This window comes from Lycorma delicatula, chromosome 5 (assembly GCF_047948215.1).
Source record: "Lycorma delicatula isolate Av1 chromosome 5, ASM4794821v1, whole genome shotgun sequence".
NCBI lineage: Eukaryota > Metazoa > Arthropoda > Insecta > Hemiptera > Fulgoridae > Lycorma > Lycorma delicatula.
This window is the reverse complement of record NC_134459.1, coordinates 23104001-23129635: the sequence shown is the minus strand read 5'-3', so window position 1 is coordinate 23129635 and position 25635 is coordinate 23104001. Positions and strand designations below refer to the sequence as shown.

Genomic DNA, 25635 nt, shown 5'->3' with positions numbered 1-25635 from the left:
GCTCCAGGATGAATTCATTTAGGAACAGGACCTGCAAGAGAATTCAAATACCGATTAGTTTCTGTATTCGGAAGATTTTTCTGTTGTATCTGTTTAACCTTTCGAGGTCGTTAAATGTATTTTGATTTTTTTATTATACGTCGTTCATCTATTTCTGCTGTTTTTCACTGATCTTATTTTTCCTTCATCCTATCTATTTTTCGCTTTACTTCGTATTTGGAGAGTCTTGATATAAACATCAGGTGGGATATCCAGTAAATCTTTATTTATATTTATTTTTCCTTGAATTTTTAATTTTTATTTTTTTCATTAGTTTCCTTTACTTGTTTATGCAATTTTTTCACCTTTTCTTTACGATCGCTAATGTAATCGTTTATTACCTGCCGCTGTATATCAGCTTCTAATAATGAAGTCGGGTTACGTCCGTAAAATTTTCCAACCGTTTTAATTTGGTAACAGAATAAACGCTACTGTTATACGCAATAACTGCATATTTTATTTTATTTTTAATACTTTCGTTTTTTTTACTTCTTGTCGGTTGTTAAAGATTCTAATATGTTGAATTAGCGTAGACTGAAATCTTTCACGTTGACGATGGATGTTGTGTTTGTAAAATATATTTTAATTTTATATATCCGCATTAATTTTTTAATTATTGAATTAGGTGTCGTTATTAGAAATAATTTTTTCAGGTATTTTATAACGAGTTAATTAATTTAATAATTTATCAGCTGCTTCGGTCGATTGTGATATTTCAATCCGTTATACTTGTGTATACCTAAAATACTATCTAAATTGACAAAATCTTTTGTTTTAAAAAAAACGCTGTCGATATGAAGTACTTTCAGTGGTTTAGGTGTTGGAATATAATTCATTTCTAAACTTAAAGGAATTCTTTCACGATTTGTTTTTAAACGAATTTCACTGTACAATTTTAGATATGTATTTTTAAATGCGAGGTATAATATTAGCGGATCTAAAACGATCAAAAATATGTTCCTCTAAACCAGTTGAATAAATAAGATAAACAGATTAATTTTATTCTGAATTCCAAGTAGTATATTCATGTGTTGGAAGGTAGGTAAGCTACCTTACCTACCTTCCAACACATTATGAATACACTATTAATGAAATCTAAAGTAGATTTCATTAGAAAGCTACCTATTGTAATGGTACATATTGTAATGTATTAATCAGAAATAAAATATTTATTTATTTACTTAATGTCCTGAACACAATCGGGAAAATTTCAGTGATGTACAGCGTATTTATATTTTTAAATCTTGATATTTCAGTTGCTTTTACACAATTTTACTTACGACAAGTAATCAAACATGACATGGCGATATAAAAGTGGTACCTTTAAACAAAATTGTGTTAGCTTACTAGAACAGCTGAATTGTTTCGCCTTAGAAATAATCTTGCTTCCCCTACTCCCAGGTGTATGTCCGTGCAACTGACAGGAAGGATACAAAGCCTCTTGTCGGCAGTCCTTTTGAAGATGACCAGGCTCGCAGGTGAAACAGTGGCAATTATGATCCGGCCCGGTACAATGAATTGGCCCTGTGGCCTGGCTTCCAGCAGTAAAAACAAAGGTCGTCAGATGAAGTCTCATAACCCTAAAAGCCACCCTTCAGATACAGATATGTCTATCAGCCGATAATTTATCCGCAAGAACGGGTGGTACAGCCACAGTGACCACCTGCTTTGGCACCGTAGGCCGGTCGCATGGACATAACTTTGACTCCTCTGTAATGAACTCATCCTAAGCGGTGAGTGCATCCACATCCTTAATGAGGATGTGGACCCTCCTACCGCCCTTCCCTGTCAGATGGCCTTTACACGCATGTAAATTCATCTGATGCGAGAAGTATGCAGATAGTTGAGACGCGGTGCTTTTTGATATAGGTTAGCCGGATTTGGTTTGCTTAATTAAGGCCTTGTCCAGAGCGTTAGGGCCACTGAAGATGTGCGTCACGTCTTATATTTCTGCCCCAGGTACGAATTACTTCAAAACATTTTCAATTGCCTTTGCAACTTTTCATCTCCGGTGTCAGCTAGCGTTATTGTAAACGGTTTGTTTTTTTTAATTAGGCAGAAAAATGTAGAATGCTGTTGAAAAGTATGTCGCATTTGAATTATGTCTGTAAATATTTTCATAGTTTTTCTGCGTTTTTATATATCACAGTGTTCCAGTCGTTAAACTTGTTATTAATCTGCATATGTATGTTTCTATAAGACGGTTGACAAATATTAACTTTATCTTATTAGGAGAACTTTTATGTTTATTGAATTTCTTTCAAATCGTTCAAACTTCTAAAGCTGATAGTTCATGTTTTGGCTGTTTGGTTTGAATAGTTGTTAATAACAGTACCTACCATCATTTCTCATATTTTGAAAGTGTCTTTTTCAAGTTACTTTTTGAGACGGTGAGATCGACAAAACTTATTCTTTTTATTTTGTTCTACGCAGTAAAGTTTAACTTGTGCCGATCTTTTGCGCATGACTTTTCAGACTATAAGATTCGATCTGTGTAGATAGAAGAACTTTGCATCTGTTCTTAGTATAATTGAGGAATTAAAAATTTTTGAACATCGTGAATCCCACCGATCTACCTATATTAATATCTGAAAAGGAGATGTTTGTTTATATCGTTTCATTTTTTTCAAAGTGAGGGGCACAGGGCTAATCGGGTTCCTATTTACATCTAAATCTAACTATATAGTCATCAAACCGACTAGCTTATCTAACAGACTAGTTTTTAGTAATAACCTTTAAGCTGTTAACCCTGTTCTATGATGCTGCAGGACTCAGGTTCAACGACTACTTTTAATCGGTTCTGAATATCAAAAGAGTTAGCAGTTGGTTTCCAGCACTGAAAATATTAAAAAACTATCAGCCCAAGACCGAGTAAGAGCAGCTGTCAAGCTACAGTATCAAGTCTATAGATCGTTGAGAGATAGTGAGACTTCACAAAAACAAAATTTGGCTTAGCTTGGCTTTCTGAAATAAAGGATTCCATGTATTTTGTGAATTCTATACGTTCGAGGCCCTAAGCAAAAATCATTCTTCATTAATAGTTTAGAAAGACCCAAATGCCACTAAATCTGAAAATTTTATCAAATAAGGAACTAAACTGTAAGAAAACCAAGAAATGAAAGCGAGTCAATTTTTCGTCATCCTTACAGATAATAAAATAAATAAAAAATTGTAATAATAGTAGGCACATTTTAACGAATAACAGTAAAAAATTGAACAGCAATGTTCATAAAAATATTCAAATCCCACGTAACTTGGACGGGTCTGGCCATTTAAACCTTTGTTTACTTAAAGGTGTCCTAATTCATAGGCGATATGAAAAACTACCCGCCGGGTTGGTCTAGTGGTTAACGCGTCTTCCCAAATCAGCTGATTTGGAAGTCGAGAGTTACAGCGTTCAAGTCCTAGTAAAGCCAGTTATTTTTACACGGATTTGAATACTAGATCGTGGATACCGGTGTTCTTTGGTGGTTGGGTTTCAATTAACCACACATCTCATGAACGGTCGAACTGAGAATGTACAAGACTACACTTCATTTACACTCACACATATCATCCTCATTCATCCTCTGAAGTATTATCTGAACGGTAGTTACTGGAGGCTAAACAGGAAAAAGAAAGATATGAAAAATTACTTTAATCAAAAGAATTTTTAGAAATATAAAAAGTTCATCTAATTTTATCGTAATATCACCTTTTAAAAATTATTTCACTGTTTCTGTTTTAAAATAAATCTGTAGTACAGCGCTGCACAATGCAAACCTCCGCGGCTTAGCGGTATCATCGATAATTTTTATTAAAATTGTTCTAGGTTTGAATCCTGGTTCAACCAGACCGTTCCAGAGTTTTTAGATGTCCAGCGGTGCTTCAAGTGCTGCAAGTGAGGTCAGAGGGCTAAGTTCTGTAGTTATCCTGCTGTATGTGCTCATTGTGGTGACGAGGGTCACAAGCGTGACGAGTGTCAGCAAAGGTCAGAGGGTCTGACTTGTGCTAATTGCAATCGTGTTCGGAAGGAGTCCAAGCGTTTTGAATCGGAACAGAAAAAAGAATCCTTGCGCGAGAACATCGACTTCTCTTAATTTTATTTTGTATCTTATTAAAAATAACAATTCATTCTAATCGATCGTCTAACTTGCTTGCCCCGCTCAAATTTGTTCGACCTTAAATTGAATGTAACTCAAGAACGACTCGACCTATTTTCATCAAATTTTCACACGCATAACTTCAGATACGCTACTAGAGCGTATCTAAATTTCAATAAAATTTATGGAGTCGTTTTGGAGATTTTCGAGCCACAAAATGTTATACGTAGGCCTATAAATATGTATAAATAAAATAAATAAATATATAAGGAAGCCGCAATTTAAACGAATGGTATTTTCGTACTCGTACATCAAAACGTAAAGAAAATTCACTTTCACCCCCCGCTCCCACCGAGCGACCGAACATAATACCTTATTTTTTTCAAAAAGTCGGTAAAAGTTTAAACTTTGATTTCGAACCTTGCATAGTTTACTTGACGTATTCGCGTTGTTGTTATTATAGTTAAACTCTTACGATTAATTATTTCACACTCTCAGTTTTTTTCGTATTAGATCGTAAAGAGAAACCGATTCCGAACGAAAGCCGCCGAGTGAGGGGGGCTGATGCTCTCGACCGGTAACAGCGATCCACTTGAATTATCGTCATAGACTTCATCGAGTGTAATAAGCGTTCTAAAAAAAAAATGTAATAGAGTTTGCAAGTCAAGATTCAACGCTCTGACTGTTTAAATAAGTCATCATTCGTGTCGTTTTGCCGTTTTTCAAAAGCGATTAACGTAAGCGACCTATTGGTGTGACGTTTTGAAGAAACGATTACAGAAATAATAAACCGTAAATTCTCATTTACAACTATAATTTTTTACGCCGTGCAGAGCGTTTGAATGGTTAAGACGATTTAAAAAATGGATACGAACGGTTCGATAATGGTCCGCTCGCCGAGCTGCAAAAGTGAAAGAACTTGCGCGCAATAATCGCTGTTTAGACGGGCGGGAAATAACGAACGAGTATATAATTTTAATCGGGTCAAGCGCTGAAATTCTCACTGAAAGATTAGGGGGAGATGATTACGCATAGAATTGCTACATAGTGCACGCCGCAGTCGATAACAAAATATAAAAAATCATCGTCTTTCGGTCAGAAGTGTTAAAAACGTGTCGACGAAGACGAAATATTTAAAAATAATATTGTAGTAGACGACAAAACCGGTTTCAACGTTACGATATCGAAAATATAGTCGTATTCGTAACGGGTAGGAAAAAGTTAGTCGACACACAAAAAAAGGCGACTCGAATTCGATCGAACACCGAGGTCACGCTTAAGGATTTTTTACAATAACGATATCATTCGCTATACATTTTTTAATGCCGGTTTGCGGGCCGCCTGAAGGATAAACTGTAAGTCGACATTATACCTTGAAGTTTTAAAATACTGTGAAAACAATGTCGGCAGGAAAAGCTCCGAACTTTAGCGTTACGAGTCGCGGCGACTCGAAGCTTCCAAAATTTCCAAAATACGAACCTTCTGTTCGAATACTAATTCGACAAATTACCGTTTCGTAAAACAGCAGCGTTCCTGACTTCACAATGCGGCCGGCGTACCGTTATTTCCTCTTCGACGACAGCAACCGTATATTTACACGACGGGCTTGTGATATCACCGCGATCCAAAAATAAAATAATCTAAAGAGGTAAAAATCAACAAATCTTGCATTTTGCTTTAAAAATTCATCTCCAGAAATATAAACATCGCGTGAAAAAGTATACGGGTAAAGGGCATCGAGGTCACGAGTTCACGAGGGGTACAAGCGTTTCCGCGATACTGACATTCGGCAATTCCAAAAGGAAATCGTTTTGACAAATATTAACGCTTACGTTGAGATTTCAAGATCGAAGATTCACTCGCATTCCCCGGATTTTTTTCTAAAAAAAAGTCGCTTAATGATTTCACGATTTAAACAATTTAATGAATTCTAAAAGTTCGTCGGCGAATACTAGCGGTCAAAGGGGGTCATTTTGGTTAGAATTATCTAGCGATGATTTCTTTATACCGATATGTTTGACTCGTTAAGGCGATTTAAATGTATATCTCGGGCACAGTTTCCGTTTGAATACGAGTTATCCTTTGTTTCCTATTAACCGGGTTCGGGTAAATTCACTATCTCCTCGCTAACAACGTAAATTATCTACCCCGAGACGTAATAATAACAACGCTATGTTGAAATTTAAAAAATCGGAGAACGTAAAATTTTATTCGGTGTTAGGTAGCAATTACACGGGATATATTTGACATATATACGGAAAAGTCTTCATCGACACTGATTCTCTCGTAAGAAAGCCGAAACTCTTTTAAAATTTTTAACAAAAACGTAATACGAAGGACAAAATTTTAACATCGGATTGCCGGTCGCTTCTTCCACTTCTAGATCGTATTTGAAATTTATTCGGCTATAAGATCGCATTTGTTTTACAAGAAAAACTCGTTCTTTAGCTCAAAAAGACGTAAAAAATAAAATGAAAATCTCTTTTTTTGTCTCTTTAATCGGTTCAGTGTTGGTAAGATAAAGAATCGGTTCTGTAGAAAGTATCGAATAAAATTAGAATCTTTAATCGGTTATAAAAATTTTTTAATTAAATTAAAAAGTTCGATAAAAAAAATTCATCGTTTATAATCTGCTAATAGAATATATAGGCCCGTTACTGATGTAGTCGTCTTTATTATTTAAGTACGGTCATCGAAACGTTGTAAATGTAAAACGAGAACGGATTGTTCCAACGATGTAGTTTCTAGTTATGACTTGTTGTCGATCTATCATCCTCTGGTTTGAACGACCGATCTAATTAAGGGACCTGGAATTTGTTACGTTAAGATCGTGCCGAAAGTACTGTAAACTATATTTTTAATCTACAGAATTTTTTGATTTACAATTTTAAAATTTAATTAGGAATTTTTGTTACGTCTTCGAAAATAATGCGGCACAGCTACTCAAAATTACTTTAAAAAAGTGAAAATATTTTCTAAAAGAAAATAAATTTCTTTTTTCGGTTACTGTGTTTATTATAAAAGATTCGTTCGCTTTCAATACAAATAGAATAATAAATATATTAGACGCCCGGTTTACGATAGATTATTTTAAGTGTGAAAGTAATAAATAAAAGAATTTTAGGCGGTTCATAATACTACTGATTTTTTGATTTTTTAAACCGAATTTTTTTTTTTTAACGACGATTAAAATTATAGTAAAGTCTTAAGCTACAATATTTTCATGTAGCCCACTCTTACGATAAAAAAGTTTTCGGTATTTTTGATACGGTTAAGCAGGATAAAAGATAAATTATACCGTAAAATTTGGTAAGTTTTAGTAAAAAATTTTAGAATTTTCAAGGGGGCTCCACCGCAGCAAAAGATTGCTCGAGACAGTTTTTTGTAACGTATGACATCAAAACTTTTTTTTGGGAAAGAATCCTTAACGGTGAAATTAAGATAGATTTTTAACGACTTTACTGGAAAAAATGTGTCAAAATTTCAAATCGAGCTTTCTTTCCCGTATTGGCGAAACCTTTTTGAGGTTTATTCACTCGGGGTGCGCTTACAAAATAATTTCAACGGAAATTTCAAGCGAACGTAACTGGAGACTACATTCGGAGGAATTATTTTTTCGTAATTTTAAGCCGGATTCTACTTTTAATCGCCGATACTTGTATCGGCGATTAAAAGTAGAATTGTTGTATTGTTTTAGCTTTTTTTCTTTCTTTTTCCTGTTTAGCCTCCGGTAACTACCGTTTAGATAATACTTCAGAGGACGAATGAGGATGATATGTACGAGTGTAAATGAAGTGTAGTCTTGTACATTCTCAGTTCGACTGTTCCTGAGATGTGTGGTTAATTGAAACCCGACCGCCAAAGAACACCGGTATCCACGATCTGGTATTCAAATCCGTGTAAAAATAACTGGCTTTACTAGGATTTGAACGCTGGAACTCTCGGCTTTCCAAATCAGCTGATTTGGAAGACGCGTTCACCACTAGACCAACCCTGCGGGTAGGCGGGGAGGCCTGTTTGAGTATATGGACACTACCCTGGGCTGTGTTATACTTAATTGTGGGTGCGGCCCAGGGGAAAGAAGGAAAAAAAACATTGATGCTAGTGGAAATAAATTTGTCTAGATTTTTCAAATTTCCATAGGATTTTATGGATCTTCCAAACAGTTTCAAGAATATTATACGTAAAAATATTTTGAAATCGCTTTTTAAAAACTATATTATTATTAATACCACTAATATTAGCTTCGATGTCGGAACGATTCTAATCTTACGCTTTTACCCAAAGTTATTGTTGACAGTTACGCAAGATTTTAGGTGTTATCTTTCACTTATAAGGAAGTTAAATGAGCTGTTTTAGTTTTAATTGAAAAGAGATCTGTGGGAATTAATTTAATGAAAGTTTCTGACCTTAAATTGATTGTCGATAAGACTTATAAGTCATTTTAAGACCTAAAAACAAGTACAGTTTCCCGAAGTACTCCCTGGCGTGATTCTCGAGGTATTCTCTGATTTATCACCGGGCGGATTCATAAAAAAAAGATACAGAAGCGAGGCCGACATCTAGTGGTATCGCTTGAATCCACGATATACTTTATTTCAAATAAAATTAGATTTTTATTTTAATTATCGGAATGTATGTAAGGAATATTTATTATTTTTTATCGTAATTTAAATTATTTAATATGCAACAGTTATTTCTTATTAATTATGAAAGTTTTGAGATGCGGCTACGGTTTAACGACATAATATAGAAAGAATTTTGTATTTTATTATTTTGCTCAATACGATTTATCTTCGAAGAGATATGTCAAATCTAAAACACGAACTATTCTAAAGAATAGACCGACAGTGTTCTTAAATCATTCGGATGAAAAAATAATTAAGAACGATAAAAATTAAGCTGTCTATCACTCACTATTTTTTTTTTTTGCAGTTATATCATCCGTTTGAGACTTATGTAAATCGTTAGTGCGGATAAAATATTCTACTATTGCGGTCAATATCACCGATTAGAACGTGTAAACTTAAAGATGCGTATATATTTTTAATTTTATGAATCGACTTTACTAATTTAATAACTTCATTGATAGCTGAAAAAATATGTTGTATTCGTAAAAACATACAGATTAAAATTTACTTACCGAAACGTTCCGTGCATCGTAAAAACAGTACATTTAAAACGCAAAGAAGAAAAACAACAAAATTCTTTTATAGGTTACATTTTGAATCGAACTAGCCCGCGGAACCCTTTATTGTTTACGTATTGCGGTCAAATACATAGTACAGAATTTACATCGACTGCACGAGATTACTTATGTAAATTTAGTTTGCATCAGCAGTATTTGAATATATAACTTGGCGATTGTATAATTCTATAAAATTACTACTTCTGTAATTAGCAAATTACATAGATAAAGGTGTACATCGCCTATTTTTGAGGGAAAAGGAACGATTTCCATTATAAGACACCAGCCTTTGTACGAAACGGTTTCAAAATACTAGTTGAATTTCTACTGAAATCGGTACAGTAGATCAATTTATTCTTCGATACAACCTTTGCCCGATCTGAATTATTAACGCGATAGTTAAACTTTTCTGTATCACTTCTGTCCGGGTTAATGAATAATTCACTTGTATGGAGAATGATTTACCCGATCCGAGACCGTAAATTCGTAGCCTAAAACTATAAATAAGCGTCGCCTAAATTTAATATTAACGCTATGAAACATTCAGCTACACGGCCGATTACTTAAACGATTAAATTAATATCCGTGTTGTAAAGTATATTTCTATCCGCTACACTGGACTACCACAGGCCAGACAATTTCATTCTGTTTGACCCATTTTCTTTTGAAATCTCTTAAAGAAGACTTTTTTTTTGCATTTGAGATGCAGTGTTTATAAAAGCGTATTTGGCTATATTTAATTTCTGATTTTACAATTCAATTTTTTTGCACACTTTTCCCCAGGATAGTGCATTAATCATTTAATGCACTACTTCAAACAGTTTTATGGCCCGGTACAACAAATCAGTGCCGCCTAGGCTTTTCTTTTAAACTATGAAACGTTCAAATTATCTGTCAGATTTAACCGGTTAAAATAGCGATAAATTTTATGCTATTTTATAATCTTGCATTTTGTCACCGGTCTATCGCAAATTTCATAGTAATCGCTTCAATTTGCAATCTACAAGTTATTCGTCAGAATTTTATGAAAAATAAAAGAAAAAATATACAATATCTAGTTACGTCGAATAAGATCGATGAATTAGTATATTGAACATGTATACGTTAAATGACGCGTTACAAAAATTTAATTAAAACAAAAATGTCGCTTCATCCAAAAATACATTTTTTTGTAAAATGTCGGAAATAGAGTTAAATCCCCAAAAAATTACATCATTATAATACATAACAAAGCCTAATTACATTAAGGAATTCATTTTTAAATAAGTTTCAGAATTAGTGCGGTATTTTTAATTTCGCATAATCATTGCAAACTGCGGACAACCACGTGCTGGTGCATTTTAAATTAATTAAAAATACTTTTAAAAACTATGTATTAATGTTTTTTCTCGCATAAACAAACGTCGCATCAAATAAGCTTATCCTAATTTTATCTTAATTCCTAGTAATTTTTAAGTAATATCTACAACGACGATGTCATCCCTTCGAAAGTTTTATGATCGCGTTACCAATTTGAATATCTTTCAATTTCAGGTAGTCAATTTCAGCTTAATAAAAAAAACCGGTTTGAAACTTAACGTATTTTGAAAGTCAAATTTATGCCGATTACGAGTGTGGCTTACCCTGATGTAAATTCTTAGTTCAAGAAATGAAAATATAGAGTATTACTCTGTAAACAGTGTTAAATTTGTGAACGGTCGTCATTTCCTATAATTCTATTATCAAATTAATTTATTTTTACGTATATTATGTTACTGATACAAATTGATATTTTATAGACAACGAATTAAATTTAGCAAATCACATAATTACTTTCTGAAGAAGTCGATATTAACATAGACAACAATATTAAATCTCAGTAAAGAAAGTTATAGATTTTTATTTATAAACTTTTTTTTATGACTTGCATAATAGTGAGATTGATGAGATTTGAACTGCGGTTAAGTTTCCAGGTGTCATAAGAAAACTACAGGTAAAATTTCGTAATGACTGGTTCAGTAGTTTTTGCAGTAATCGGGAACTAACGAAAAAAATGCCGTCAATATAATAGAACTGTGGTTAATTTTTTTTTTTATGTGTATTCTTCAACAGTAAGATAAGATGCCATTTATTTAAAATATTTTCTTGATATTTTACAACAAAGTATGTAATTATTTTTTCATAATGTGTCCGAAAAAAAAATCTGTTTATATATTATTTTACATTTACAAAATTTTTGTAAATGCTTCTGGAAGCTGTATTTTTTTATAATTTTTATCTTCAAATTATATTTTATAAACATTACATTTATTACAAATATATTAGAATTAAGATTCGTTATTGATTATTTTATCCGATCATTTTATTTATAATTTTAAGATAGATTGTATTATTAGTTAAATGTATTTTATTTGAAAAATGTATTCACGTCGGTATAAATTGAAAGTAAAATATTCAGTGGAATATAAAAATTCATATTTTAATGATGAGTACAGATTAGTTCATTTTTTATCAGCGACTGAAATAGCAAACATACAGCTCTATAATTTTAATATTATATTTATAATTAGACCATACGTACAGTGTTGCTAGATGTATTCGCCGAACTCCAGAAACCGATTCAGGACACCAAAATGTGAAAAAAAGTTTATATCGACATAAGTCCTACTTTGCTTTGTTTTCCTTCTGGACGCTATTTTGTGATTTTCAACAAAAAATTATTTCTCAGGAGCCGGTAAACCTACAGTAATTAAAATTTTATAAACGTCACCTTAATAATTGGCGGCCATCTTAATTTTTTTATTTTTCAATATCTTTATGATTGTTTATTTGATATAATTTTTACTAACACAAAATTTATTAAGCATTTTATTTTGAAGAAAATGACACCTCGTAAAACTACGTTGACAAACAATCCAGTTTTGTTTGTCAACGTAGTTCTATTTCTTCCATTAATTATAATAAATAACAGTAAATTAAGAAAAATTATTAGCTTTTAATATTTTATCCCTTCTACGTTGTGTGCTTGGAAATGTAAAAAATTTTAATAATATTTAATGAAAGACACATAAAATTATTATACTAATTCTTTACTTTAATTCTACGCAGTCTAAACATTTTATTTGCTTTGCTATGCGTGCGCGCGCGCGTGTGTGTGTGTATTGAAACATATTTGACGTACACTTAGATCGCATAGACAAAAAACCAAAGTGAGATAAAAGATGAACAGATTTGTTCGTTATTTATAATAAATCATTTATGTTACAGAGCTTGTTTACTCACTTATTATCCCTCTCTTTCTCTCTACACAAAAATATATATATATATATATATATTAAAACGTATGAACACGTGTACATGAGATATAACATCACCCTTGGCTTGTTTTTTTTACTGGACAGTGTAATTTTCTCTAATATAAGAGATGATTTATGTCTTTAGTTGTCTTGCCGTGTCAGTTTGTTTTTTAACGGTAATGTTTCACCTCTAGTCTGCAGTTGCTTTAAATGTTTCTTTTCTATCTTAAATCAGTTATATTCTTTCTAATAAATAGAATAACATTTCTTTAAAGATATATTCACTTCCATTTGAATTATTAAAAAAATGAATATTATTATTTGTTTAATCTTTTCTCAATTTTTCCTTTAAAATATTTTTTTTTCGGTTGCGGACCATTTCTTAATTAATAACTGGAGATGATTTCTAAAAATAAAAGATTAAAACATCATTTACGGGAAGATATTTTCTTAAATAAAAGTTTATAAATTCAATGCGTCGATGAACTTGAACGTTTAAAAATATATAGATGGGATCGCTCTCCTGTCGCAGTGAGTAATGTAATTTTTTTATTTTACGAAATAATTTCAAACAATCGGTACACGGTACATAAAAAATACGTCAGATTAAAATTAAGTTTGATTCGGCTATATTTATTCCTTATAATATTTAACAGAACTATGATGAGGCATAATTATACTGGAGGTCCGACAACGATATTATTGCTGCAGTGCATTTTTGGTAAGGAATTAAATTAACTGTCGACCCTCACAATTTGCGCGCGCCCACACATTAGATCCTTAGATCCTACCTACGAGGTCGGTCGGCAAACTGTTTAGTTGATGTATTAAATAACATTATGTTTTCTGTACTTATAAACATAAAAGGATTACATAAATGTAGGTATGTAGGTTGTTTTTAGAGTCTAACGCAACGTTGTTGTATGTATCTGGCCGACAGTTTTATTTATTAGAACCTTAAATTTAATCGAGTTAATTACAAGTTTTACCGATTACTTTGTTTTATTCTTTAATGTTTTATTTCGTTTTATAAATTAAACATTCTATCGTATTAAAAACCGGCAGATCAGTCGATATAGTTCTTACCTTCTAAATCTGCTGGTCCCGTGCTTGATTCTGGGCAAAAATTTGGTTTTTTTTAAATCGTTAATTTCATTTACCTAATATTCCTTAAAATATACGTGTAGGATAGTACGAGGTCGTATTGTAAATAAAATCGGAAAAATTTGATCTGTTATTATTTAATATTAAAATTTTACCTTACAAAATTGATAAACTATCGTAATATTTTAATATATTTATTAAAATTAAAGGAGATTAATTATTATTTTTATAAAATGTAATCGATATAAAATAATCGACTAATCTTAAATTAATTTAATTATACCGGATGTGTATATAAGAAATAGGATTACTAACATTGTAACTCGTATAGCAATATTGACCGTTACAAGTGTACGGTTGTATTTGAATCGAACCATCACGTGATATAGTACTGTCCTACGGTAGCCAATCAGAGCGAAGGAAGCCAGCTGGGTTTTTTCCTACCCCCTCACACCTTCACACAATCTTTTACGATGCGTCCAGCTACTAAAAAAAAAAATTAAACGAAAAAATAATTATCTCTAAAATTACTCTTTGCAAAGTAGTCCTCTGTCAGCGTTTGACCGATACATTTTTATTATTTATCATATTTATAATTGTCGATTGAACCATTTTTTTATTTATTAAAACATTTCTTACTATAAAAAAATATTTTATTACGTTTATCCATCATTAAACATATCGTTTTAAACGTAATTCTAAATGGAGTGCATTTATACACATTATTTCTTTTAAATTACTTTTTTCTTATGATAATTAAAAATCATACAATGGCTGTCATCGATACCGCCAATAGAATAAAACCTCTAAACAAGACGAAAATTTTCTCGAATTTTTAAGTCAGAAAAATTATTCATCAAGACCATATTTATCAAAGATTTTGTCGTGTAATATGAGATGTAAAATTTTGCAAAATTCATATCATAATCGTTTGCCGACCTACATTTAAAATTGTTCAATATTTAAGCGTTTTGACCGTCCGTATCTCTGTGACATAACAGCACTGTAAACCAAGAAGACGAACCGTTCGCATTCGACGGTAACGGTTCAAGATAATGACCGCATAAGTGTTTTCATCCTTAGGAAATTCGGTTCAAATCTTAATTTCAGCCGAAGATTCCCGGTTTATTAAAACATATGTTGTTGCACTTAAGATATACAAATTTAGCAAATTTTTCCACGAGTATGTATCTTTATCATTCTATCGCCCCGAATATCACTTCGCTTACTGACCGTTTAATTAAGTTTGAATCCTTTCTTTTTCCTGTTTAGCCTCTGGTAATTACCGTTTAGATAATACTTCAGAGGATGAATGAGGATGATATGTATGAGTGTAAATGATGTGTAGTCTTGTACATTCTCATACCTGAGATGTGTGGTTAATTGAAACCCAACCACCACCAAAGAACACCGGTATCCACGATCTAGTATTCAAATCCGTGTAAAAATAACTGAACGCTGGAACTCTCGACTTCCAAATCAGCTGATTTGGGAAGACGCGTTCACCACTAGACCAACCCGGTGGGTCAATTAAGTTTGAAATTTGTAACACGTAACGGTATTATAATTAGTATCGACGAATCTTTACCGGAGTTACCGTTAATTATATCATCAGCAAAGTTTATAAAAGATTGTAAAAAAGAAAAAGAAGAGATTATATTATACGTAGTCTATTATAATCGTTAAATATTTTTCCTTCCGCGGCCTCAATCAGCCCCTTAATAAATATCTCATGAGAATAGTCTGACTTAACTTCATTCTATTATGACAGATTTTTCGTTTGCTGCTACTTTACGTCGTATCAATTTAATAATAACCCTTGTGAAAATGAAAACGAGCTTGCTATTTATTCTGCTTTAAAAAAGCTATAAGTTAAATAAATAAAAGATAACGGTTAAAAGAGATATTTAAACTGATTTTTTGGATTGTTCTACGTACAGCTTTGGAAAATAAAAATTATTAGTTTCGATTTACATTACAATATATTTAGTAAAAAATTAAGATTTTTTTTTTGTTTGTGTATTAAAAAGCTTACATCCTGAGAGAAAAAATTTCAACAAATTTATTTTTCTTATTTAAGGACAGATGGAAATACGTTTAAGATTACAACTTGTTTTTATGTGTTTATATATCTATTTATCGGATATATTATCGTAACTTGATCCGAAAATAAAGTATTATTTTTAATGAAGTACTAATATTAAGAAAAAAAGGCTTTATAGTTTAAAATGGAAACAAAAGGTAGTTTAAACGGTTTTGTCATCGACGTACTAAAACTAAAATATATATATATTTTTTTCAGTTTATATATTCAGAAGCCGATTTTTTCTAAATGATTTATCGGTATTCTATTTTTTTAAATCGTACATAAGTAGATATAATATAAGTATTTTTATAAAAGAATAATTTGTTTTTAAAGTTATAAATGTTAGCTGCAGAAAAAGAAGTCGCATCTGAACTTGCATTTCTGAAGCAAGCCCTGGAAAAGCCTTGTGTAATCTTTGCCGTATATCAATACCTTATGCCGGTGCGACGACTAGTTATCTATCTCGTCATATTAAAGTTAAACGCCCGGGAATTGATATTTCAAGACAAAAAAATCCTTGTCCTTCTGATTATCGTATTTCAGAAACGCATTACGATTCAAATAAATCTTACGTCTATTGCGATTTATTTTTTAAGAAAATATTCATAAATAATGAATATAATTTCCTTGACTTTTTTTTTAATATAAAAACTTAATAATACGGCTCATATTTTGCGTGTCTGGATTTTTGAAAATCTTTGTGTTTTATGACCAGCAGCGGCTCGCGTATAGGCACCGTGGACTCCAGCACCACCTGTTTTCGCTTAATGTTATCGATAAAATTTAGATATAACGAGTCCTTTTTTCTTAAATTCTTTCTTTATACTTGTACAATATATAATAATCCTTAAGCTTAATGTCAGTAGCCATCCCCCAGTTTATGAAAAAGATACGAAAATCTTTGTACGGAATTGTGCGCTTCACAGTTCCAGCGGCGTGGTGTTTAGCTGTTGTGCGCATGCGCACATAGGAAACTGCCAGGAAGAGAAAGCACTGTCGTTCCCGCAGAGCCCACCCTGGCATGTCGGCGGAAGATAGTTTTTTTTACGCCACGTGTTTACGGAAACTTCCTTTTTCGTTCGCTTCTCTAATTCGATCATCCGCGGAAGGAATTCTAAAGTGTTTATTTGTCTTTTCAGTAGCGATCAGAAGACGGCGGAAAGCAAGGGCTCTTTGATCGCCAAATCAGAAGGGCTAAAGAGAAGATAATTAGTAAAAACTAATCACGTATTTGTTTCTGCGTACATAGAAATTGAAATAAACCGCCGTTGGAGTATAGTGTTTTTAAGCGGACATTTTATCGCCTAATATTACTAAAAAATATTATCTGTTGACATTTTATTATTTATTCGATTAAACCGAATACGCCTTTAAGCGTAATGTGCTTAGAAACGGTGTGCCGTATTCTTGAATATAATAAAATGTAGAATTAGATTATTATCCTGCTTTCTGCTATCGATTCATTCTTATTTTCGGTTCTTTTATTTTACAGAAAACTTTAACCGCGGCCTTGAAAAGGCTAAGAAAATCAACCTCGTTAATGCTAGCTACGAACCGCTACCGTTCGTGTCTGTTTCTAACCAAACGACACGATTTCAGCGATGAAGAATTCCAGAAACCGGGTATCTCTCGATCGGATGGACCGATTTGGATGAAATCGGCATGATGATTTTTTGTACGTGACGGCGATTAATTTGTCACGATAGGTGTAGGAGGCAAGGAGATGTGGACCTTAAGGATCCCGTATCTCAAAATTTTATTCAAAGGGCAGAAATGTTTCCTAGCGAACATATTTTCCGGTATTATTCAATCCCTTATAAAGGGATAAAAATATCCTTTTTTAGATCCGGCCCCTGCATGATAGGGGGGCAGTTTTTTAGAGGGGGAGAACCCCGCACTACCGTCAGTGCTGGCCTGACGGCGGCTGGCAGAGATTATTCCTCCCCCTACGGAAAGAGAAAAAAAATGAATATTATTAAAAATACTGGTATCAACATTTTATTTTTATTAAATTTCAACTCGACCCGTATTCTATTTTCCCATTTTTGACAGCTGTTTTTAAACGCTGTACAGAGAAGTGACAACAGTATAATAAATTAATGAAACTTATAGTAAAATCCAATATAAGTTACGTAAATTAGCGAGCGATTTAATAAATAAACCTCGAAAATGAGAAAACTATTTCACAAGAACGCAATATTTTTTTACATTTGGTTAATATAAAAAGCATACAAATGCTGCATAATAAATATGTACAACTTTATCCTGGTTTCAAAATTGCCACAATAAACACTTAAATTACTTATATACGCTATTACTATCTCGTATCAGATATGGTTATCCACGTTAAAAATGTACATTTATTCCTACTGTGGAATTTTTAATTCCCATGATACTTCAAAAGGAAGTAATCGCGAATAATTTCGGTTTTCAGATTTCAACGGAAATATCCATTTTCACTTGTTTTTGCGTGACGTCTGTACATATGTATGTGCGTACGTAATTACCTCGCGTAGCTCAAATACGATTGGCCGTAAAATGTTGGAATTTTGGATTTAAAACTGTTGTAACACATCTACTTGTGCACCTCCCCTTTTGATTACAATCGGATGAACCAAAAGCGTCCAAATAAAGCCAAAATTTAAAAAAATTAGATTTTGGACTTTTTCTTAACCGAAGTAATAAGCTCTGATCGAGAGGTTTTCTACGATATATCGTAAGCGGTACTTGTTTTCATCGGTTCCAGAGTTATAGCCCCCAATAAAATTTTAATTAATGACACGCACTCGTGGGTGAGACTACACTTTGCGGGGCCCAGTTAAGGGTGAAATTAAAAATTCGATTATATATTTAATAATCTGTACATCACACGAATTTATTTTATTTGTTTTTCCGATTAACATTAACATTTAAATTACGGGTTCGTTTATTAACTTCATGTAGTTTTTAACTCTTACGTAATTAACCGTTTAAAACAATATCTTTTTCACGTGTAAAGAAGGATATATTTTAGGTAAGAGGCCCGTATTAAAACCACGTGTTTTCGCGTCCCGCAGTTTTATGTTTTTTATTAAATATTTACTCGATTAGTATTAGGGCATAGAGTATATTTTTGTGAACATTTTCAAGTGATTTGATCAATTTTACAAGTGATTTGATCACGATTCTGTGATTTATTGTAGAATTTTACGGTTTTTAATTTTAATATTTATTTTGCTCGTAGAAATTTATGTTTGGATGGTTCTTCGCCTTTGAGTGTGCGTGTGTGTGTGTGTGTGTGTGTGCTGCCAGGCCAGCTGCGCTTCCCTTCTCTGTTGCTATTGGTGCAGAGGGGACAGGTGATGATGCGCCATGCTGCTCTGCGCATCTCAGCCAATGCTATGTAGCAAGTACAAGACTAAAGAAAGATAAATTACATAAAAATAAAAAACATAGACTTTAACGTAATATCTTTTAGAATTACTACTATTCCAGGAATACGCTTGCATATGCTAAATACTAACTCCTCCTTCCCCCAAAAATACCCGGGAGCTGCTGATTACAATACAATACATAAATATGAGCCTTATAAAAATTTAATTCACTAACGTCTGAAAATCTGGATTCCTGCAACTCTTTCTTGCGTAAAGTAGTGGGTTATTTCTATATAAGATACAAGAAAAAATAATAAGTCGCATAAACGCTATTTAAAGTTTGTTAAATTTATAATTATACAGCAGAATCGCAAGAAGAGTTTACGCGTCAACTATAATAAAGGAAAACAATACGGTAAATAACATTTACGCTACAAGAACAGAAGACTAAACTGAAAATATTACACTCTGCATCGAACACACATTACATTCGCAAATACAAAAATAATAAAATATAATTTTACCTTTTTTTATTATATTCCGACAATTCAGAAACAGCCGCGAACAGTAAGTTAGAATTAAATAAAGTATTTATATAACTTGAATCTTGTAAAGAGCTTAGCCCGATGATTTATCGATAACAAAAAAATTACACTGCTAACGCCAGCACGAACAGAACTGGTCGGTAGACTGGTAACATCGTCCACACAGAATTATAATAATAATCTTGCGTGTGTAATTCGTTGGTATGTTGTTTATTACAACGTTCATTCATTTGTTGACAAATTCTAGCCCGGTATTGCGAAATTGACAAAACTGCTGGCGACGTTGCTGTCTGCGACCTTGACCACAAACCTAATAATTTTTATTTTTTTCTTTTGCGGCACACTTGACAAAAAATACTGCATCTCCGTTTAATTAAATTTTCATTAAACATCTAAACATATTTACAATTCTTACTTGTGTATCGCTAGATTAAATAATAAAATCTTCACAATTTATTTCTCGATCGATATTATTTCAAATGAACATAAATATTTCCATTACTTTTTGTTAGCACTAGATAGGGAATCTTGGAGAGCTGCGTCAAACCAGTCAAATGACTGAAGACAAAAAAAAAAACTCGATTTTCCTTATTCTAATTTTTGTTTATACTATTCCAGTCGCATAAAATATCAGTTACATATTATTCATACAGTCGATTACTACTCTCTTAGCCCTACTTTTTCTAAATAAGATACATCCCATATATCGTTTATTTTTTGGATTTTTAGAACTCAAAATCGTATTTTGAAATTTTAAAAACTAACTGAGATTACTAATTTTCCCTACTCCATACCCTGATGTTAGAATATTCCTGATCTGTGCTTTTCCCCTTATCGACTTAGTATCTATTAACTCTTTCTCCTGATCGAGCGATTTTTCATCCGCGTGTTTGTTACCGATGTACTAAAGCTTCATTTCTTCAAAATTTTCTGTTACTTTTCGTTGCGGTACATCATTATGGCCGATAATGATATTTTTCTATCGATTATTGTTTCACCTTGGACGATCTGAACTTTGCCGTTCTTTATTTTTCTATTAATTTTAATTCAAAATATCTATATACAGTACATCGCCCGTAAATTTTTAAGTATAATATAACGAATTATATGAAATCAAAGAGCGATTAAACGATCGCCAACAAAAAAACAAAGAAACGAAATGACGATCAGCTCCGACTTGGCAAGAATATTGTGCGACAATATCAGAAGAGTAATGAACTAAACGATACAAATTTTTTGCACCTTATTAAAGATCGGGCATGCACGTCTGAGTGTATATGTTGTTCTTATGAGAGTCTATTTTTCAGTCACTCTGTAATTAACTTTAATGTAGCTAAAATTAAACAGAAATTAAAGTAGAAAATCCAAAAATAATTCGATTATAAATTATAACTTTCAATTAATATTAAATAATCAGATACTTCACCAAATCTATTAGATATACACGTTTTTAAAATACCATAAAATTTTATTTAACTAATAACTTCTGATTTTTTTTTCATATATATATATATATATATATATATATATATATATATATATATATATATATATATATTATTGAATTGTAATTTACTGTATTTATTATTGTAATTTTTTTTTTAAATAATGGGTTAATAATTATTAAAACAATATATTTAACTAAAAAAATGAAAGTTAAAAGAAATAAATAAAAAATTAAAATAAAAAAAACGTTATGAAGTGTGATTGGAATCGATGAGCCTTCCCTTTAAGATCCAAACATTTCATAAATTAAAATTTTATTTTAATTTCGATCGCAATCGAAAATTGTGGTCCACAATTGATGTTACAACAGCCCTAATCTAAAATTTCAACATCCTACGGCTAATCGTAGGATTCGTTATAAATAACGAACATTTTCGGGTAACCCATCTTTTTCTTTCTTTTTCCTGTTTAGACTCCGGGAATTACCGTCCAGGTATTACTTCAGAGAGATATGTATCTGTAAATGAGGTGTTGTCTTGTACAGTCTCAATTCGACCGTTCCTGAGATGCGTGGTTAATTGAAATTCAACCGCCAAAGAACACCGGTATCCACGATCTAGTATTCAAATCCGTATAAAAGTAACTGCTTTTACTAGGACTTGAACGCTGGAACTCTCGACTTCCAAATCGGCTGATTTAGGAAGACGCGTTCACCACTAGACCGATTCGGTGGGTTAGTAAACATCACTGCGTTGTGATGTTAGTGTCCAAGTCTGGTTCTTCGAACGTAAAAATTATAATTAATCTTAACGTCAAGCCTATCTAGGAAATATATTTAATGTAAATCTAGTATTATGAAAGCAAACAATACGAGGTGTATTTTCTCTTCCTTTTAGGTAATTAGTTACAAAGGAGGTAAACTCCTAACTCAAATTTTGTGTTAAGATTAACCTTCTCAGCTGTCCCTCTACCGAACCCACCGGGTTGGTCTAGTGGTGAACGCGTCTTCCCAAATCAGCTGATTTGGAAGCCGAGAGTTCCAGCGTTCAAGTCCTAGTAAAGCCTGTTATTTTTACACGGATTTGAATGCTAGATCGTGGATACCGGTGTTCTTTGGTGGTTGGGTTTCAATTAACCACACATCTCAGGAACGGTCGAACTGAGAATGTACAAGACAACACTTCATTTGCACTCATACATATCATCCTCATTCATCCTCTGAAGAATTATCTAAACGGTAGTTACCGGAGGCTAAACAGGAAAAAGAAAGAAGAAAGCTGTCCCTCTACCGAAGATTTATGACTTATTGTTAAGTCGTCATAGCTTTTGCTTTTCTTAACCGCCTATTAATAATAATCTGCCTCAAAATGTTATCGTTAATTTTTACCCTCTTCGCAGAATTTGCTGTAAAAAAAAATAATCTGACGAGTAAGGAAAATCACCTAAATGTATCGATTAAAATTTATTTCATTCCTTTTTCATCAAAATGAAAGGTTAAGACGGCTTTCGAGAAACAAATGTATGCCGTGTGCTCTTTCTTTTTCGCTCGTAAGTAACAAACATCTTGACCGTTGTACGATAAATTCTAATTTATCCTTGTATTTTTATTTAATAATATTTGTTCGACTTAAAATAACGTAGTTAAATATATGAAAGAAGCGTTCGTTTTTAGAATTTTCACTCGCTAACTAAGCGGTTCGAAACTTACGTTTATATGAACTTGCTTCTCTCATTTTTACACGGAGAACGTGTCCTAAACGCCTGTTACATTCTTTGTGAATCGTGTCATCCGCAAACTATGAACTGCGGTTACGTAAACGGCTGACTGCGGATGCCGACTCTATCGTAACTTCCGCTAAACTAAAAAACGATCGGATCTAATCGACGAGCGGCTACCTAGATGGAAGATGAAGGTTAATTCGGTTAATTCTACACGCGTTACGTTTACGATGAGGAGAGGTGACTGCCCACGAGTTCAACTTAATGGCGTTTTCGTCCGCGTGCTGACTTGTGCGTTATCTAGGACCGCATCTGGATCGCCGTCTAACGCGGAAGAGTCATGTCGGGGAGTAAACGACGAAGCGTAAGGTAAAGTTCACTAAGATGTATCCGTCGCTCGGCAGGGAATCGCGACTATCATTATATAACAAACGATCGCTGTACTCAGAGATCCTGAAACCGATTTGTATATAAGGAATCCAGCCGTGTTGTACGACAAGCCAGAGTAACAACATCGAAGTCGAACAGCGATTTAAAACAAATTATTGAGAAATATAACAGAAGCGCCGTGGTTTGTCAAAAACAAAGAAATACACGATTATCTGGGATCGCCAGCCGTTCGAGAGGAGATTCGGCGATTTAGTACAAGATATAAATCGGGACCGAACAAACATGTGAACTGCCTCGCGGTTAACTTCCTGGATAACAGCGAGAACTTTAGGCCGTAAAGCTTTAGATCTGTAAGTTATCCGAGATTTGAGGCGAGTCAGGGACCCCAGGGTGTTGTGCGTCGCTGTTCTTCGTTCCGTTTTGCCACTTAATTTTGTTGATTTTTTTTATTTGTTTCAATGCATCTTTGATTAGTTATTTGCGTTCGATCGATAAGATTATCGCTTGAAAATTTCTTTGATTTTACGCTCTGAACTTTGGACTTTGATCAACGCTCTTTGCGCTCATCTTCGGATGTACTTATTACTATATATTTACGCGTACTGTATAACACGTGTCTACCTACATACGTATACATGTACGGTCCTTTGAGAGAATTAAACAGAAACCCCTCTTTACATGTCTTTACATGTCCGATTGTAAATTAAACACCGAGGCAAAAAAATCTTCGTGAATCATTCTGCGTATTAATGAAAACAAATATCTCTTCGGTCTCCGTAAATCGACTTAGATTTTATTATCTTTTACCGTCTGGCAGTATTACTTTGAAAATATTTCGAACTAATTTAAACGTCTGCCGATGACATTTTACGTACGTAATTACAAAATAAATAAATTTTGTTCCGAATTTAATTACCTGCGATCGTCTTAAGTCTTAATAAGAAAACTCATTAAAGATGTATACAAACGGATCGTGTTTTCAAAAAAGTTTAATAATTACATTTGTATTTGATATGTAATTCTTTAAACTCGACTAAAACTAATTAATATCTGACTTTATATTGTCGCTAAGTTAAAATTTATTCCGAAGTAACAAATGTAATTCGATCAAATATTGTCGGTTTTCTAAATTAATATTTTGATCGCCTAACGTTTTTCATTAAAGTTCAAATAAATATAGATCAGAACCGATCGAATGTAATTTTTTTTACGTTTAAATCTTTATTCAAGGAAAGTTAATTCTTTCTTAACTAATATAAGGGCTTTTTTATTTTATAGCGATTATGAGAGATTTTACTTTCTTTATTTTTTTTATGTTTTTTTAAATACGTGACTCATACCTGCGCACAGGAAACCCCTTTGCAGCCATTGTTTCTGTATTTTATGTTACAATTACGTGAATTTAAAAAAATATATATATTTTTTAATTTATTCGATTTTACTTAAAGGGATGTTTTTAATGTAAATTTACATCATCCCTATAACAATATACATTGTTTTAATTTATTTTTTTGATATCGTTCTTTAATATTTAACCGTTATACCATAATTACGTATAACCTAATACTTGTCGTTTTATATTTAAGTAAAATTTAAAGAAAATTGTTCGGATCGTACAATATAGTTAATCTTATCTTATAATATAGTTATCTTAAATATAGTTTGAAATTCTGAAAGAAACTTTCTGGACTAAATATTTATAAAAAAATTCCTTCGGTGAAATAACTATTCGAAACGGCGACGTTCAACGTTTTCAATGCGCGCTTCAATAAAGAATTTTGTATCTATTCGAACAAATTCTCCACTAGCTTAAATATTTTTTTTAATTTCTGTCGTATTCGACGTAACAGTTCGCTTATATCTATCTATTACTTCTAACTGTAGCACAGGTATATAAAAAGAACGGTAAACTATTTTTCCGTTCACGGAATAGCTTATTTTTTATGTATTTAAGCCTTCGATGAACAAATACTTTTTTAAAAAAAGCAGTAAGTCTTTGTATCTTGTCTGAGATCAAATAAATTTCTATATTTCTTAATATATGAATCTATAACCGATTAAAAACGTAATAAAATATGTTTTTGCTTAATTTGAAACTTAAACGATTATTACTATAATTAATTCTGCCGTATTTTATTTATTTCAAATCGTATTCAAATATTATACGTTTAATATTATGAAAAGAGACCGTTTCAGACGACTTCATAAAATATAATTTAAATGGATTATTACTTTCTAAAGTATAAGAGATTAAAGGAATATAATTTTTGCGAGTTTTAGTTATTTTTCGTGGAAAAATGTCGGATTAAAGGTGTAAACAAATTTTTACAGAATATTAGAGTCGGTTCTTGAGATAAGAACCTGCAGAAAAAAAAACAAATGAATCTGTCAAATTTTAATACAAATTT

The 25635-nt window shown here is 32.4% G+C and overlaps 2 protein-coding genes across 4 annotated transcripts in view; one reads left to right on the top strand and one right to left on the bottom strand.

Moving 5' to 3' along the window:
• LOC142324806 (uncharacterized) overlaps positions 1–20110 on the bottom strand; it is a 58679-nt gene extending 38569 nt beyond the window's left edge. Inside the window, exon 1 of one of the 3 annotated variants that reach the window (XM_075365824.1) lies at positions 19652–20110. The gene's annotated coding sequence lies outside the window, so the exon portion shown is untranslated. The remainder of the gene's footprint in view (positions 1–19651) is intronic. The other 2 variants (XM_075365822.1, XM_075365821.1) reach the window with 2 other exon arrangements.
• LOC142324805 (protein D3-like) overlaps positions 1–25635 on the top strand; it is a 138688-nt gene that overhangs the window by 5490 nt on the left and 107563 nt on the right. The window lies entirely within an intron of this gene.